Here is a 16028-nt window from a genome sequence, read left to right as displayed (position 1 = left end):
TCCTCCCCCTCCTCCTCCATTTAAATTCTACATAACAGTACAATCCATTTTGATATAATTATACAAGCATGGAATATATCTTATTCTAAATCAGACCCCAGTACCTCTCTTTCCCCTTGCCTCAGAGGTACTGGGGTCTCCCTTCCCTCTATTGATCTTCTGCCATTTATCCATAGTGATTTTTTTAAAAATTAATTTTTTGTGGATGTACACAATGAGATTCACTGTGGTGTATTCATATATGTACATAGGAAAGTTGTGTCAGGTTTGTTCCTTTTCCTATCCCCTTCATTCCGCTTTGTCTAATCTACTGAATATTGATTCTTCACCCCCATCCCTCTTATTGTGTGTTAGCTTTCAAATATTAGCAAAAACATTTGACCTTTGGTTTTTGGGGACTGGCTTATTTTACTTAGCATATAGTCTCCAGATCCATCCATTTACTGGCAAATGTCATAAAGCCATTCTTCTTTATAGCTGAATAATACTCCATTGTGTGTATATATACCACATTTTCTTTATCCATTCATCTGTTGAAGGGCATCTACGTTGGCTCTATTGCTTAGCTATTCTGACTTGAGCTGCTTTAAATATCACTGTAGTATGCTAATTTTAAATCTTTTGGATATTAACTGAGGAGTGGCATAGCTGGGTCAAATGGTGGTTCCATTCCTAGTTTTTTGAGGAATCTCCACATTACTTTCCAGAGTGGATGCACCTATTTGCAGTCCTACCAGCAATGTATGAATGTACCCTTTTTCTTGCAAACACTTATTGTTGCTTTTATTCTTAATAACTGCCATTCTGATTGGAGTGAGATGAAATCTCAGTGTAGTTTTAATTTATATTTCTCTAATTGCTAGAGATGTTGAACACTTTTTCATATATTTGTTGACCATTTGTATTTCTTCTTTTGAGAAGTGTCTGTTTAATTCCTTTGCCCATTTATTGATTGGGTGATTTTTTGTGTGTGTGTGTGTGTGTGTGTTAAGCTTTTTGAGTTCTTTATATACCCCGGAAATTAGCGCTGTATCTGAGGTGCAGGTGGCAAAGATTTTTCTCCCATTCTGTAGGCTCTCTCTTCATGCTCTTGTTTGTTTTCTTTGCTGGGAATAAGCTTTTTAGTTAGATGCCATCCCATTGATTTATATTTGATTTTACCTCTTGCACTTTAGGAGTCTTGTTAAGGAAGTTAGTTCCTGAGCCAATATGCTGGAGTATTGGCCTACATTTTCTTCCAGTGTGTGCAGGATTTCTGATCTATTCATAGGTTTTTTTTTTATCCAAGTTGAGTTTTGTGCAGGGTGAGATATTCTACTACATATAGATTTCCAGTTTTCTCAGCACCATTTGTTGAAGCTAACACACAATAAGGGGGCCAGTAGTGAAGAATCAATATTTGGTAGATTAGACAAAGGAGAATGAAGGGAGAAGAAGGGGATAGGAAAAGGAATAAATCTGACATAACTTTTCTATGTACATATATGAATATACCACTGTGAATCTCATCATGTATATCCACAAGAAATTAATTTAAAAAAATAACTTTAGGTAAATGGCAGAAAGATCAGTGGATGGAAGGGAACGGGAACAGGTAGTGGGGAAAGGCAACATACACTTTTTTCCAGTGAATGTTTTTGACTCCTTTGTCTAGTAAGAAAAACTGTATTTCTGTGGTCTTATCTCTACGACTTCTGTTTCATTGGTCTTCATGTCTGTTTTTGTGTCAGTATCATGGTGTTTTTGTTACTGCACCTGTGTAGTTAATATAAGTTCTGGTATTGTAATGCCTCTTTTATCACTTTTCTTGCTGAGGATTGCTTTGGCTATTTCAGGCCTTTTATGTTTGTTTTGAATTTTTAATTTAATTTACTTCTAAAATTACGGTTAAGAGTTTTATTATCAAAATTATTACATCGCTTATGAAAGTTCAAATGTTACAGTAAGGTGTAAACACTTCACTTGAGAAAGAAGTGAAACTTCTTCCCTTCAAAGCATCCCCCCGACCCCCACCCCACCTCAAGGTCTTGACAGCACCCTGCCTACTAGAGTGGCTGGCGTCTGTGCACATGCCAGGCAGGGTGAGGACCACCTGCCTGATCACCTCTCCCCTTGGTTAACAGCCAAGGGGAAAATGCAAACCCCAGCCCAAATGGAGAGAGCCTTACATACATTTTATATAATATACAAAGAACCTGGCATCTTAGGCAACATGATGTTCACTTCCAGTGCTCTCCCAGACTGATGGGTCTGTGGGGGAAACAACAAAAAGAAAAGTACTTTGCTTTTTTGAAAAGTACTTTTCTTTTTATTTACTTTGAAATAAAAAGAAAAATCTCCCCCTATTTGGTCAAATACCTGATTTCAATCTTGAAGAGTAACCTTTTGTAACAGTCACAAAGAGAGAAGACTGTGCATATGGTTGTAGGGCAGGATGAAAAGAAAGGGCAGCAAAAGGCTGGTTAAAGGAAGGAGAAAACAAATTAGAGGGAAGAAGGAAGACTCACAGTGTTATCTTGTCCAAAAGAAAAGAAGTAAGGTCTGCTGCAGCACCAGGGATACATTTGTCATATACTCAATACCCCTGGTTATAATTGAATACAAAATTAGATAAATAAAAACATACTGGATATTACAGTAAACAAGTGAAAGAAATAAGCTGGAAACCACATGTATGGAGTTCATTCCTTTTTTTTTTTTTTTTTTTTTTAAATTTTTTTTTTAATATTTATTTTTTAGTATTCGGCAGACACAACATCTTTGTTTGTATGTGGTGCTGAGGATCGAACCCGAGCCGCATGCATGCCAGGCGAGCGCGCTACTGCTTGAGCCACATCTCCAGCCCCGAGTTCATTCCTTAAATGAAGAAAAAGTCAACAAATAAATAACCTAATTTTATATCTCAGAGCCATAGAAAAAGAAGAACAAATCAACATGAAAAGTAGAAGACAGGAAATAATTAAAATCAGAGCTGAAAATCAATGAAATTGGAACAAAAGAAACAATTGAAAACACAAAACGATAAGTTGGTTCTTTGAAAAAAATAAATAAAATTGACAAACTCTTAGCCACGGTAATGAAGAGAAGGAGAGAGAAAACTCAAATGACTAAAATCCATGATGAAAAAGGAACTATCACGATGGACACTACAGAAGTACAGAAGATAATTAGAAACTATTTTGAAAATTTGTACTCGAATTAAAATAGAAAATCTTGGGGCTGGGGTTGTGGCTCAGGAGTACAGCACTAGGCTAGCATGTGTGCGGCACTAGGTTCAATTCTTAGCACCACATATAAATAAAATAAAGGTTCATCAACAACTAAAAAGAAATTAAAAAGAAAGTAGAAAATCTTGAAGACAAGACAAATTTCTAAAGACATGACTTACTCAAACTGAATTAGGCTGATATATATACAAGTTAAACAGATCAATTTCAAGCAACGAAATAGAAGATGTCATCAAAAGCCTACCAACCAAGAAAAGCTCAGGACTAGAAGGATTCACCGCTGAGTTCTACAAGACCTTCAAAGAGACTTAAACCAATACTCCTCAAATTATTCCATGGATGATATGTCAAGACCTTTGTAATGTTTTGAACAACTAATAAAAATTATTCCATGAAATAGAAAAAGAGGGAACACTTTCAAACTCATTCTATGAGGCCTATATCATCCTGATTCCAAAACCATACAAAGACATATTAAGGAAAGAAAACTTCTGAGCAATATCTGTGATGAACATAGATACAAAAATTATCAATAAAATTCTGGCAAATAGAATACAAAAACATTTTGAAAAGATAGTGTACCACAATAAAGTGGGGTTCATCCCAGGGATGCAAGGTTGGTTCAACATACGGAAATCAATAATTGTAATTCATCACATCAATAGACTTAAAAATAAGAATCATATGATCATCTCAATAGAGGCAGAAAAAGAATTTGACAAAATACAGCACCCCTTCATGAAAAACTGGGGATAATAGGAACATGTCTTAACATTGTACAAACTGTCTATGCTAAGCCCCAGGCCAACAGCATTCTAAATGGAGAAAAATTGAAAGCATTTCCTCTAAAAACTGGAACAAGACAGGAATGGTTATGTTAATCAAGGATATTGGTCTGAAGTTTTTTTTTCCTTAGCGTATCTTTGTCTGGTTTTGGTAACAAGGTGATACTGGCTTCATAGAATGAGTTTGGAAGGATTCCCTCCTTTTCTATTTCATGGAAATATTTGAGGAGGATTGGTATTTATTTTTCTTTTAAGGTTTGGTAGAACTCTGCTGAGATCCATCTGGTTTTGAGCTCTTCTTTGTTGGTAGTCTTTTGATGGCTTCTTTATATTTCTTACATCAAATTGATCTGTTTAAATTTTCTGTTCCTCCTAGTTCAATTTGGGTAGGGCATATATGTTTAGGAATTTGTCAATGTTTTAAGATCTTCTGCCTTTAGTACAAGTTTTCAATAATTAGTTTCAGAATAGATAGTAGTGTTGTGGAGATATTCCCTTTTTTATCACGGACTTTTAACAATTTGTGTTTTTTCTTTCATTTGGTTAGCCTTGGTAAGGTACATAAAAATGAACTTTTTTTTGTCGATTTTTTGAAATGTTTTTTAGATTAGAACTTCATTGACTTTGGCTCTGATTTTAATCATTTCCTGTCTTCTATTGATTTAGGTGTTAGTTTGTTCTTTTTATTCAAGGGCCTGGCGATGTAACATTAGATTGTTTATTTAGTATCTTTTTATTTTTTAGTGAATGCTCAAAGTTGTGTCCCTTCATTTTAGCACTGTGTTCATTGTGTCCTAGAGATTTTGATATGTTGTATCACTATTCTCATTTACCTTTGTGTTAATGTATTTTTTATTTTATCCCTAGTTTCTTCTGTTATCCATTGATCATTCAATAGTGAATTATTTAGTCTCCAGGTTTAATTTCTATTTTTTATCTTATGAATTTCTCATTTCATTCCATTTTGATCTGATAGAATGTAGGGTATTGTCTCTATATATTTTTTTGTATTTCCTAAGAGTTTCTTTGTGGCCTATTTTAGAAAATGTTCCATGTGCTACTGAGAAGAAAGCATATTCAGTCATTGATGGATTAAATATTCTATATATGTTGGTTAGGTCTAAATTATTAATTGTACTTTTTAGTTCTGTAGCTTCTTTGTTTAGTTTTTAAAAAAAATATTTATTTTTTAGTTGTAGTTGGACATAGTACCTTTATTTATTTATTTATTTTTTATGTGGTGCTGAGGATTGAACCCAGGGCCTTGTATGTGCTAGGTGAGTGCTCTACCGCTGAGCCACAACCCCAGCCCCTTTGTTTAGTTTTTGTGTGGATGTTCTATCCAGTAATGAGAGAGGTATGTTAAAGTCACCCAGTATTATTGCATTGTGGTCTTTTTAATTCTTGGCATTGAGAGGGGTTTTGATTATGTATGCTCCATTATTTGGGGGACAAATATTAAAAATTGTTATTTCCTGTTGTATGATTCCCTAACACAGTTTGAAGTGACTGTTTTTGTCTCTTCTGATTAACTTTGGCTTGAAGTTCACTTTATCTGATATATGGAGAACAGAAACCCCTGCTTGTTTATGAGATTCTTGTGAGTGGTATGTTTTTTCCCATACTTTTACTTTTAGTCTGTGCATGTCTTTGCCTGTGAGGTGAGCCTCTTGGAGAGAGCATATTGTTGGGTCCTGTTTTTTTAATGTAACCTGCCAGCCTATGCTTTTTGATGGATGAGTTTACTCCATTTAAATTATTATTATTGCGAGATGATTTTTATTCCCTGAAGTTTTGATTTATTTCTAATTTAACTTGAATTTGACACTCGTTTGATAGACTGTCCTCCCTCTTCTGGTTTTCATTTTTAATTTTCATTTCTAATTCATGAAATAGTTTAGTGAGTATGTCTTGTAGTGCAGGTTTTCTAGTTGTGAATTCTTTTAGCTTTTGTTTATGGTGGAAGGTTTTTATTTCGTTTTCAATTCTGAAGCTTAATTTTGCTAGGTACAGTATTCTTGGTTGGCATCCATTTTCTTTCATAGCTTGGTATGTATTATTCTAAGATCTCCTAGCTTTTAGGGTTGGGTTTAGAAATCAGTTGAGATCTGGATTGGTTTACCGGATAAATCGACCATTTCATTTTTCTTTGGCTGCTTTTAAAAATTGTATTGCTATTTGTATGTTTGGCATTTTCATAATAATGTGCCTTGGGGTGGATCTATTGTAATTTTGTATATTTGGAGTCCTGTATGCCTCCTGGATTTGAAGTTCAATTTCCTTCTTAGGGCTGGGAAATTTTTCTGAAATTATTTCATCGAAAATATTGTGAATTCTTACTTTGTATTTCAGAGCCTTCATCTATCCTTATATATCTTAAATTTGGCCTTTTAATGCTACCCCATATTTCTTGAATATTCCATTCATGGTCTCTTAATATGTTTTCTCTATGTTCAACATCATATGCTTTGTCTTTGATGACTGAAAATCTGTGTTCCCAGTGGTCTAGTCTATTGGTGATGTTTTCCATTGAATTTTTAATTTGGGTTATTGAGTCCTTCATTTTGAGGATTTATGATTGATTCGTTTTCAGAATCTCTATCTTCTTGTTGAAGTGTTCTTTCACTTGTGTATTTTCTCTCTGATTTCACTCCTTACATCATCATTTACTTGTAGAACAGTTGCACTATGAACTTTCTAAATTCCTTCTCTGATATTCCTCCACTGTGGTGTCATTGAGTCTCTTGTTGAGACCTTTGGGTTGTTTGAGATGGTTTGTTCTCTTGCTTTTTCATATTGTTTGTGTGCCTACTCATCTAACAGTGTGGTTCTGAAGTAGCAGAATTTCTACCCTATCAACTTGTAGTGTCCGTGCAGGTTACAGTACCTCACAAATTAGGAGGAGAAAAATAATTGCAACAATCAAAGCAAACAATTTATAGCATTGAACTAAATACTTATTCCTACTATGACATCTACAATGTTAATTGATACAATAAACAGAAATGGTTGAATCAGCAATTACCATCAGTAAAAGCAGTAAGTAATCATGTATTATATTGGCATTAAATCAAACAATAGGAGTCACCTATGGCATCTATGCAGTAATCATCGCAGCATCATTAATGGTGGGGACAGGTGATATATAAGCCAATTAGTGCTACAAGATGTTAACAGTAGAGTTAATGGACTGTAGCTCTGGCTCAGTGGCAGAGCACTTGCCTACCACGTGTGAGGCACTGGGTTCTATCCTTAGCACCACATACAGAAAAATAAGCAAATAAAATAAAGGCATGCTGTCCATTAAAACTACCAAAACAAAAAAGTAAAAAAAAAAAAATAGAGTTAATTAAGAGGAAAGAAAATGATCCAGGTGGGTAGAAAAGAGTTTACAATTTCAAAAGTTGAACAGAGAGAATGCAGAAGAGATTTAGGATATGATAGTTATGAGGGAGAAGAAGAAAAAATAGAAGTAAAAAATTAAAGGGAGAATGCAAGAGACAGCAATAGAATTTGGCTGTTAGTAAAAAATAAAGAAGTGAAAGAAGAAAAGAAACAAGAGAAACTGACAAATGAAAAACATATAAAACTAAACCAAAGTGTACTAATAAAAACCCCTTATCCTCAAAAGACAAGGCAAGGAAAAATAACTACATTAAAAAAAGCTACAGATGAGAAAAAGGAAACATGTATATGCATAAATGTTCATGAATCATTCAGTTCATACACACACACACACACACACACACACACACACGACGAGAGAGAGAGAGAGAGAGAGAGAGAGAGAGAGAGAAAGAAAGAAAATAAATAAAAAGAGATTTTTTTTTTTGGTGGTAAGGGGGAACCAGAGATGGAATTCAGGGGCACTCCACCACTAAGCGACATCCCCAGCCCTGTTTTGTATTTTATTTAGAAACAAAGTCTCACTGAATTGCTTCATGCCTTCCTTTTACTGAGCTTGACATTGAATTTGTGGTCTTCCTGCCTTAACTTCCCTAACTGCTAGGATTATAGGTGTGCACCACTGCTCTGGGTTAAAAAGAGATCCTTGATGAAAATTATGAAATAATTTCCACTGAGCTGGTCAAAATTGTCAGTGGGAATATATGTTCACTGTCTGTGCCCAACTGTCTTTCTTTCTGTTTTTTTCTGGAGGTATGTACTAAGCATAAAATAGGGGCTTTGGGTTGTTAAATCCTTCCTTTTTTTGTGTTGCTCACAGAGTTGCAGCTGGAGTTGAAAAATTCTCAGCTTTCCTTCTTGGCAGTATGAGATAGGGTGGGATGGGAAGTACTGCCAGTTGGAGTTTTGTCTACACTGATCAGTTTGATGCACTCCCAGGGTGGGGCTGCTACAGAGTTCTCTGAGAGGAGTTCTCATAGGTGGAATTCCTAAAGGTAGGACTTAGGTTTAGTCAGGTCTCAGGGGCTTTGCAGGGTGGTGACTGCTCTGATAGATAGGTCAGTGCACCTCTAGGGCTCATCAGTTGCCAACCTACAGTGGGAGACTGTATCTCAGTAGTCTCCCCAGGGTTTCACTCGTGGGGTGGGAGAGCCTCTCATTTGCCTGCTTTATTGCCCCTGGACCCTTCTTTTCCAGGCTTCCGGTCTTAGTCCCCAAATGTAATCAGAACCTCAACCCCTTCAGGTGATTCTGTGAGCCTGTAGACTCAAGGGATTAAGGGAGCCAGCTCTCCTTTTCCTCTCTCTTGTGTTGTTCTGGGTACAGTACTCTCTGTGCCTGTTTTACGTTTTTTCTGTTAGGCACAGTATGTCTCAGGGCAGGTGCCTGCCAGGACCATGTTTGGACGGAGCTTAGAAATCCTGGTTTTTGTAGCCTCCCTGCAGAGTTTGTGTCACCACGGCTCCTGCCTTAGTGCTTCGTGGACTGTTGGGATGCATGAGACATCCTACATGGAATTGTGTACTAAACATCATAGCCTCTGGTTTAGCCTAAGACAGGCTGCCCTTGAAATCCCAGGTTTTTGTGCACTACAATCGTCCATTGTAGTTTTCAGCTTTTTCTCTCCCTCTGAGCTGTGGCAGCAAGGAGCAGTATTGCTGCCACAAATGCTATCATCTTGGCTCTAATGTTGCCTATTTCTCTGTTTAATATACAAAAGGTTCTGTCTGTAAGGCTCTCTGACTGTCTGGTATTGAGATTTAGTGAAATCCCTCTTTTACCCATCTCTCAGGGAAGCAATATTAACTGATATTTGAAACCCGGGTCATGGAGTGGCAAGAAATACAACTTTCCTCTAGCCCACACTGTGTTGCTTACCCCTTCAGTCTTTTCTTTCTTGTATTTGTATATTTCTTTACCACTATGTGATGCCTTCTATTGCGTTATGATAATGTTAACAGGGTTCTCACTAGATGGAACCCCTTGATCGTGGACTTTCAGTCTCCACAGTTGTGAATCAAATAACATCTATTGTTTATAAGTTACCCATTTTGACAGGCCTGGGGTCATACACCTATAATCCCAACAAATTGGGAGGCTGAGGCTGGAGGATTGGCATTTTGAGGCCATCCTTAGCACCTTAGTGAAACCCTGTTTCAACATAAAAATGAAAAAGGCTGGGGATGTAGCTCAGTGGTAAAGTTCCTGGGCTTCAATCCCCAGTACTATCAATCAGTCAATCAACAATGAACAGATTACTTAGTCTGTGATTTTTTTTTTGTCTTAACAGCAGAAAAAGTGGACTAAGGTACTATCTAGTACCTGAGATTCTTAGGTCTTTGATCTAGCCTTCAGTGTTCTTTATCTCATTACCCCATTTTAGCCTTCTCATACCTCCTCTTTGTTAGTAATTCTGTGGTCTATTTCTATTTTACTATTTCCTTTTTCCTTACTCTCTTTTTAAAAAGTCAGGGTTATTGATGTATAAATTAAGTATAGCAAAATTCAATCTTTGAGGCATATTGTCTTTCATTGAGCTTTGAGAAATACTATAGTCATGTAAATACCAATTACCTTTGAGATATATAACATTGCTATCATCCCCCAGAAGTCTCTCTGTGTCCCTTTTAAAAAAAATATTTATTTTTTAGGTGCAAAAATGGACACAACACAATGCCTTTATTTTTATGTAGTGCTGAGGATCAGACTCGGGTCCCGCCTGTGCTAGGCAAGTCCTCTACAGCTGAGCCACAATCCTAGCCCTCTACGTCCCTTTTTAAGTTATCAGTTCCCATGCTGATTGGATTTCTGCCCCTGTAGTTTTTGCCTCTTCTGAATTATACAGTGTGTAGACTTTTGTATCAGGCTTATTTCACTTGGTGCATGCTTCTGAGATTGACCCATGTGGCATGTATCAATAATTTGGTCCTCTTTAATTTTTGATGCTAAATAGTATTCTGTTCACATACAGATTTTTGAATAGACATACAGCTTCATTTCTTTTGAGTAAATACCTAGCAATGGATTTGCTCACTGTTATGGTAATTGTATATTTAACTTTATAAGAAAAGGTCAAAATGTTTCACAAGTAGCTGAACTATCTTTAATTCCCAGAATTTTATGATAGTTCTGGTTACTCTATCTTGGTATTGTCAGTTTAAAAAAAATGTTTTAGCCATGTTAAAATGAATGGTGTCACATTGTGGTTTTAATGTGTATCTACCTAGTGACGAATGATACTGAGCATGTTTTGTTTTTTTTTAATTTATTTTTTTAGTTGTAGTTGGACACAATATCTTTATTATTTATATATTTTTATGCAGTGCTGAGGTTAATATTGAACCCAGGGCCTTGCATGTGCTCTACCACTGAGCCACAACCCCAGCCCTCTGAGCATGTTTTTATGTGCTTATTTGCCTTCCATGTTTTCTTCTTCAATGAAGGGTTTAACCCTCACCTCCTTTTATGGATAGTTTTTTCTTCTTGTTTAGCTTGTAAAGTGCTTCATATATTCTAAATGCAAGTCCTTTATCATATATGGATCTTGTAATCATTTTCTCTGAAACTCTTGGCTTGTCTTTGTATTCCCATGTCTTCAAGGAATGGAAGTTTTTATGAAATTGGCTTATAGATGTTTTTTCTTTTGTGGTTTATGCTTTCTTGTATCCTGAGGAATCTTTGTGTCATCCTAGTCCACAAAGACTTTTGCCTATGTTTTCTACTAAAACTGAGTTTCTTGACTTTGTCACTACTAGCATTTTTGGGCTGAATAATTGTTTATTGTGGGGGGCTGTCCTGTGTATCACAGGATGTTTAGTGTCCCTGGCCTGTACCCATCTTGATATCAGTAATACTTCTTCAGGCCGTAACCATCAAAAATATCTTCATCTTAGGTATAATAAATAGCATTTGACAATATTAATCATTGCATAACTTCTTAAAATCACTTCTTTTCTTGGGTTTTTCTGATTTTTCTTTCTACTTCCCTGGCTATTTTCTTTTAGTATACTTTGCTGTTTTATCTTCCTCTCATAAATCCCAGAATTATAGTTCGAAAGTTGCTGGAGTATGATTCAAATGTGGTTTGCAAGAAGAAAATTTTGTTTGTATGATGTTTAAAAAAAAATTGAAATAGAATATAGTGAACATATAATGCATAGCTGGTCACAGGTGTGATTGCTCTATACCAGAACAGAATTATTTATCTTTTTGAGTTTTTAACTTGTGCTTAAAGTATTGGAATATTTTTGTTCTCATCCACATTGAGGCTTTAAATATATTTGGGCTATGTTCAGTGATACATGGTTGTAGTCCTTACTGCTTGGGGGACTGAAGCAGGAAGATTGCTGGAGTCCAGGAGTTTGTAGAAGCCAGCCCAGGCAACATAATATAGAGGGGAAAAAAAAAAAGATAAATATACATATACAACCCAAATTTCTATGTTCAACCTTTCCTTCTCTCTCAAACTTTGTCCAAAAACTTGTCACCCTTATATCTATCAAATATATTTAGAGATTTGAGGGCCTTTTGACATTATAAAGGTATAACACCAAAATTCTTTATATGATAGAAACATTATAACAAAATACATAATGTAGAAAGGAAAGGAATGTTGAACAGAGGTTACTTAAAATTTATGAAGAGAAGTTAGTATGAACATGTTTGCATGGTGAGAGGAATGGTTCAGTAATGAGAGAAAAATGGAGGAAGGAAAGTAGGAAAGAAATTTTTCAAAGTATGGAAAGGAAATCATTGAAAAAATGATGATGGGGCTGGGGTTGTGACTTAGCGGTAGAGTGCTTGCCTTGCACATGTGAGGCACTGGGTTTAATCCTCAGTGCCACATAAAATATAAATAAATAAAAATAAAGTTAATAAAAAGTACGTCTTTTGTTAACAATGTGATGAAATGGGAAGGACTTTGATAGTCTTTTTTAATTTTTTTTTTTAACATCATAAGATAGAAATCTTAGTAGGCAATGGGGTTGTAGATATGGTGGTAAGAAGACCTGGGAGTTCCTGTTCTTTGAATAATGGAGTAGGAGATGAAGTCACGAGTTCAAACCAAGGAAGGAGAGTTCTGTAGTAGTCACTTGAAAGAGTTAACTCACCAAGAAAATGTATTAGGAGTTCCAGGTGATACTGAGTACCCTTGAGGTTTAATGTCATCAATTTAAAGAAAAAACAGTCTGTCTAATGGGGGGGTTTCTCTAGCAATGTGCTGCCATTTGGATTGAGGCAATGAGAAGCTTCAGCCATTGCTAGCTTTTATCTGGCAAATAAGGCAATGGAGAAGGTAAGAAGATAAAGAGCGTCTGTAAGGTGGTGATTCTAAAAATGTCCATCAATTCTCAGTGGTAAAGAAGGAAATACAGATAAGAAAGACATGATGACAAATGTAAATGTGATAGGATAGTTATCTGTGTGAGATTAAAGAATCATAAATTAATAAAGAATTAGAAGTTCTCATTTATAAGTGGAAGGAGTAAAGAATAGTATAGTGCTTACCAGTGCCTATGAATGGTGTAGTGGAGAGGGAGATGGAGAGAGGATCATTATTTGGTATAAGGGTGCAATTGAATAGCAGGAGGAATAATTTCTGATGTTTTATATCACAGTAGGATAACTATGGTTGACAACAGTTAAGCGAATATTTCAAAATAACTAGAGGAGACGGGTTTGAATGTTCCCAACAAACAGAAACAGATACATGTCGGAGGTGATAGATATGTCCATTCATATCATCCAATCATTACACATTATATACACATGCTGGGTCATATTGTATTCCATAAAATGTAATATTATTATGTGTCAAATATATAAGAGAAATAATGAAAAGCATAAATATGGTAGAATACTTGTCTTGATGAGGTTAAAGAATTACTGATGTTGAAGAGTTAGAGTAAGTCAGTTGTTGTGTCTCATATATCTATAATCCCAGAGACTCAGGGGGCTGAAACGGGAGGACTGGAAGGTCAAGGCCAGTCTTAGCAACTTAGGTTATAAGTAACTTAGTGAGTCAGTCTCAAAATAAAAAATGAAAAGGAATGGGAATGGGGCTCAGTAGTTAAGTGCCCCTGGGTTCAATACCTGGTTCCAAAAATAAAAAAATAAAGTAAATAAATAAAAATAAAATAAGTGATTTGTGGAGGTCAGAGGTTGGGGTAGGAGGACTAATGGATATGAGAAGAGTGAACTAAGAGACCCAGTCATTGTCAAAGAGATTGAGAGATGATTTGGGCCTAGAGATTTTGTTATAGTGAGAGTCAAAATAACTGGAATCCCCTTGCTTTAAAACCTTCCATTGGCCCACTATCCCCTATTGAATGGAGTATTCTCAAAGTAGAGGAAGAAAAACCCTACAATTAATTATTCTCAGATTTAATTTTCAAGTATTAGAAAGGTAAAAAGTGTATTTTTAGCATCAATTTCATGTTGTATATTTGACTAATTTATCATAGAAGTGGTTGAGATAATTTGGGATGTCAAGGGTCTACTATTCTGTAGTTCCACAGCCATGGATGAGTATTATTAATATTTTAAAATATTTCTTTCCAATCTTTTTTCTTTGTATATATTTATATAACTTATACTATGTGTGGGTAGTTGAGTTTCTTTTAAAATCTTTACTAAATAAGCATTTTACTAATGCATTTAAATACTGAAAATATCTCCTCCAAGATTTTTTAGAGTCTTGTTGGAAAATGTGAAAATCTTTCTAAATTATAATATATCTTGTTCTTATGGATTTTATGTTATCTAGAAGTAAAAATATGTCAATATTCTCTTAAAAGCATTTGAGTGGGTTAAGGAAGAAGACAGAGTCCACTAATGGACTATTTTCAAAATAATAAAAACCAAGTCCATCCATGTTTTTAAAGTAAAATTGAATCCAAAGATTTTAGATAAATAATGAAAAACTGCAAGTAGAGGAAGCATGGTAAAGGGAAAAACAAATAAATTAGAAAGTATAATAAAATTAAATTCAAGAAATATGGAAAAATAAATGTATTCCTAGCAATTACAATTAAGAAAAAGAAAAATGAGTAGATTTATATTTTAAAAAGCTGGACTAGTATAGTTAAAGAAGGAATTGAGAAATAGTATTAGCTAAGACTCTTTGACCTAATAAATTTACTAGTGAAAATATTTACAATTTTAAGGAATATTAAATTTTCTTGTATTAAAAACTATAGAAAAGTTAGAAAGTAAAGCAAAACATTCTAAAATGCTAATTAATCTTATTTATGACTATCTATGAAAATAATAATGTTAGTAAATATAATTTATAAATCAATACAAAGATGTTTTAATATAAAGCAATTTATTGCCATACTTAAGTTGAAATAAAGAAAAGAAAGCTGCTACAGTGTAGTTTGATAAAAGTTACTACTTATTTCTAAATTATTTAAAAATGACAATGAAAGAATACTTTTCATAGCAGGATTGTTAAAATGTACTTATTAACTAATATCAAACATGAGAGGAAAACACCTTTAAAATTGGTTACTTTCAGTATTTAATTCAACTTTAATTCAATGATACTAATTAATGTGGTGCCAGTTCATGAATTGCTTGTTACTGTTCTGTCAAGAGGTAAGTATAGGATCTGGGGTTGTGTATCCCAGTGGTAGCACATCCTAGCACATGTGAAGTCCTCGGTTTGATCCTCAGCACCGCATAAAAATAATTAAATAAAATATAGATATTGTGTCCATCTACAACTGAAAATAAAAAGAGGTAAGTACAGCTGGGCACAGAGGTGCATGCATGTAATCCCAGCAGTTTGGGAGAATCCTGAGTTCAAAGCTAACCTGAGCATCTTAGCAAGGCACTAAGCAACTCAGAGAGACTCTGGCTCTAAATAAGATTAAAAAAGGGCTAGGATATGGCTCAGTGGTTAAGCTCCTCTGGGTTCAATTCCTAGTTGTGTCCCAACACCACTTCCCCAACTCCACCCGACCTGGTCAAAAAGAATAAGTATAGAAATTGAGAGGAAGTGTTTGTTGGAAACTTTTATAGCAGTTTGACAGCAATTTTATGGGTTTGTTTTTGTTTTTAAGAACTAGAAATCAAATATTTAAGCCTGAATTTTATATTTAGGGTTTATATAGTTTTAAATTACATTTTCTAGTTACTTTTACTAATTAAAAATAGTTCATTATTGCTTATTAATTTTAATAAATTATTAGTGTGATGAATTGAAAGTAGGAATACTAGTCTTTTACCATAGTTTAAAGATCATAATTCTGAATCAAGCTGCTAATGCAAGAATAAGTATTTAAAAAGATACAAATGCATCACTATTCATGGATGATACCATAATACTAGAAACTAGTAAAGTGATCACATGTAGAGAGTACTGTACCTTTATGTTTGGAAAAATTTTTCAGTTTTGTTGTAATTAAATTCTAAAATTTTCTTATTTAGAGCCAAATCCATTGATTTAATGAACTATCTTAAAACACAGCAGAAACAGAACTAACTTAAAACATAGCAGAAACACCAACGATTCTTTAGGACTTTAAGAAATGATTAGTATTAGAAAGTGTAGTTAATAACGTAAGAAACACAGAAAGAACAGCTTTACTTTTTCCACTTATTTAGG

The 16028-nt window shown here is 34.7% G+C and overlaps 1 protein-coding gene across 11 annotated transcripts in view; it reads left to right on the top strand.

Moving 5' to 3' along the window:
- Alms1 (ALMS1 centrosome and basal body associated protein) overlaps positions 1 to 16028 on the top strand; it is a 180538-nt gene that overhangs the window by 5259 nt on the left and 159251 nt on the right. The window lies entirely within an intron of this gene.

The sequence above is a fragment of the Marmota marmota genome, unplaced genomic scaffold (genome assembly GCF_001458135.2).
Source record: "Marmota marmota marmota unplaced genomic scaffold, marMar, whole genome shotgun sequence".
Lineage (NCBI taxonomy): Eukaryota > Metazoa > Chordata > Mammalia > Rodentia > Sciuridae > Marmota > Marmota marmota.
This window is presented reverse-complemented; position numbering and strand designations above follow the sequence as displayed.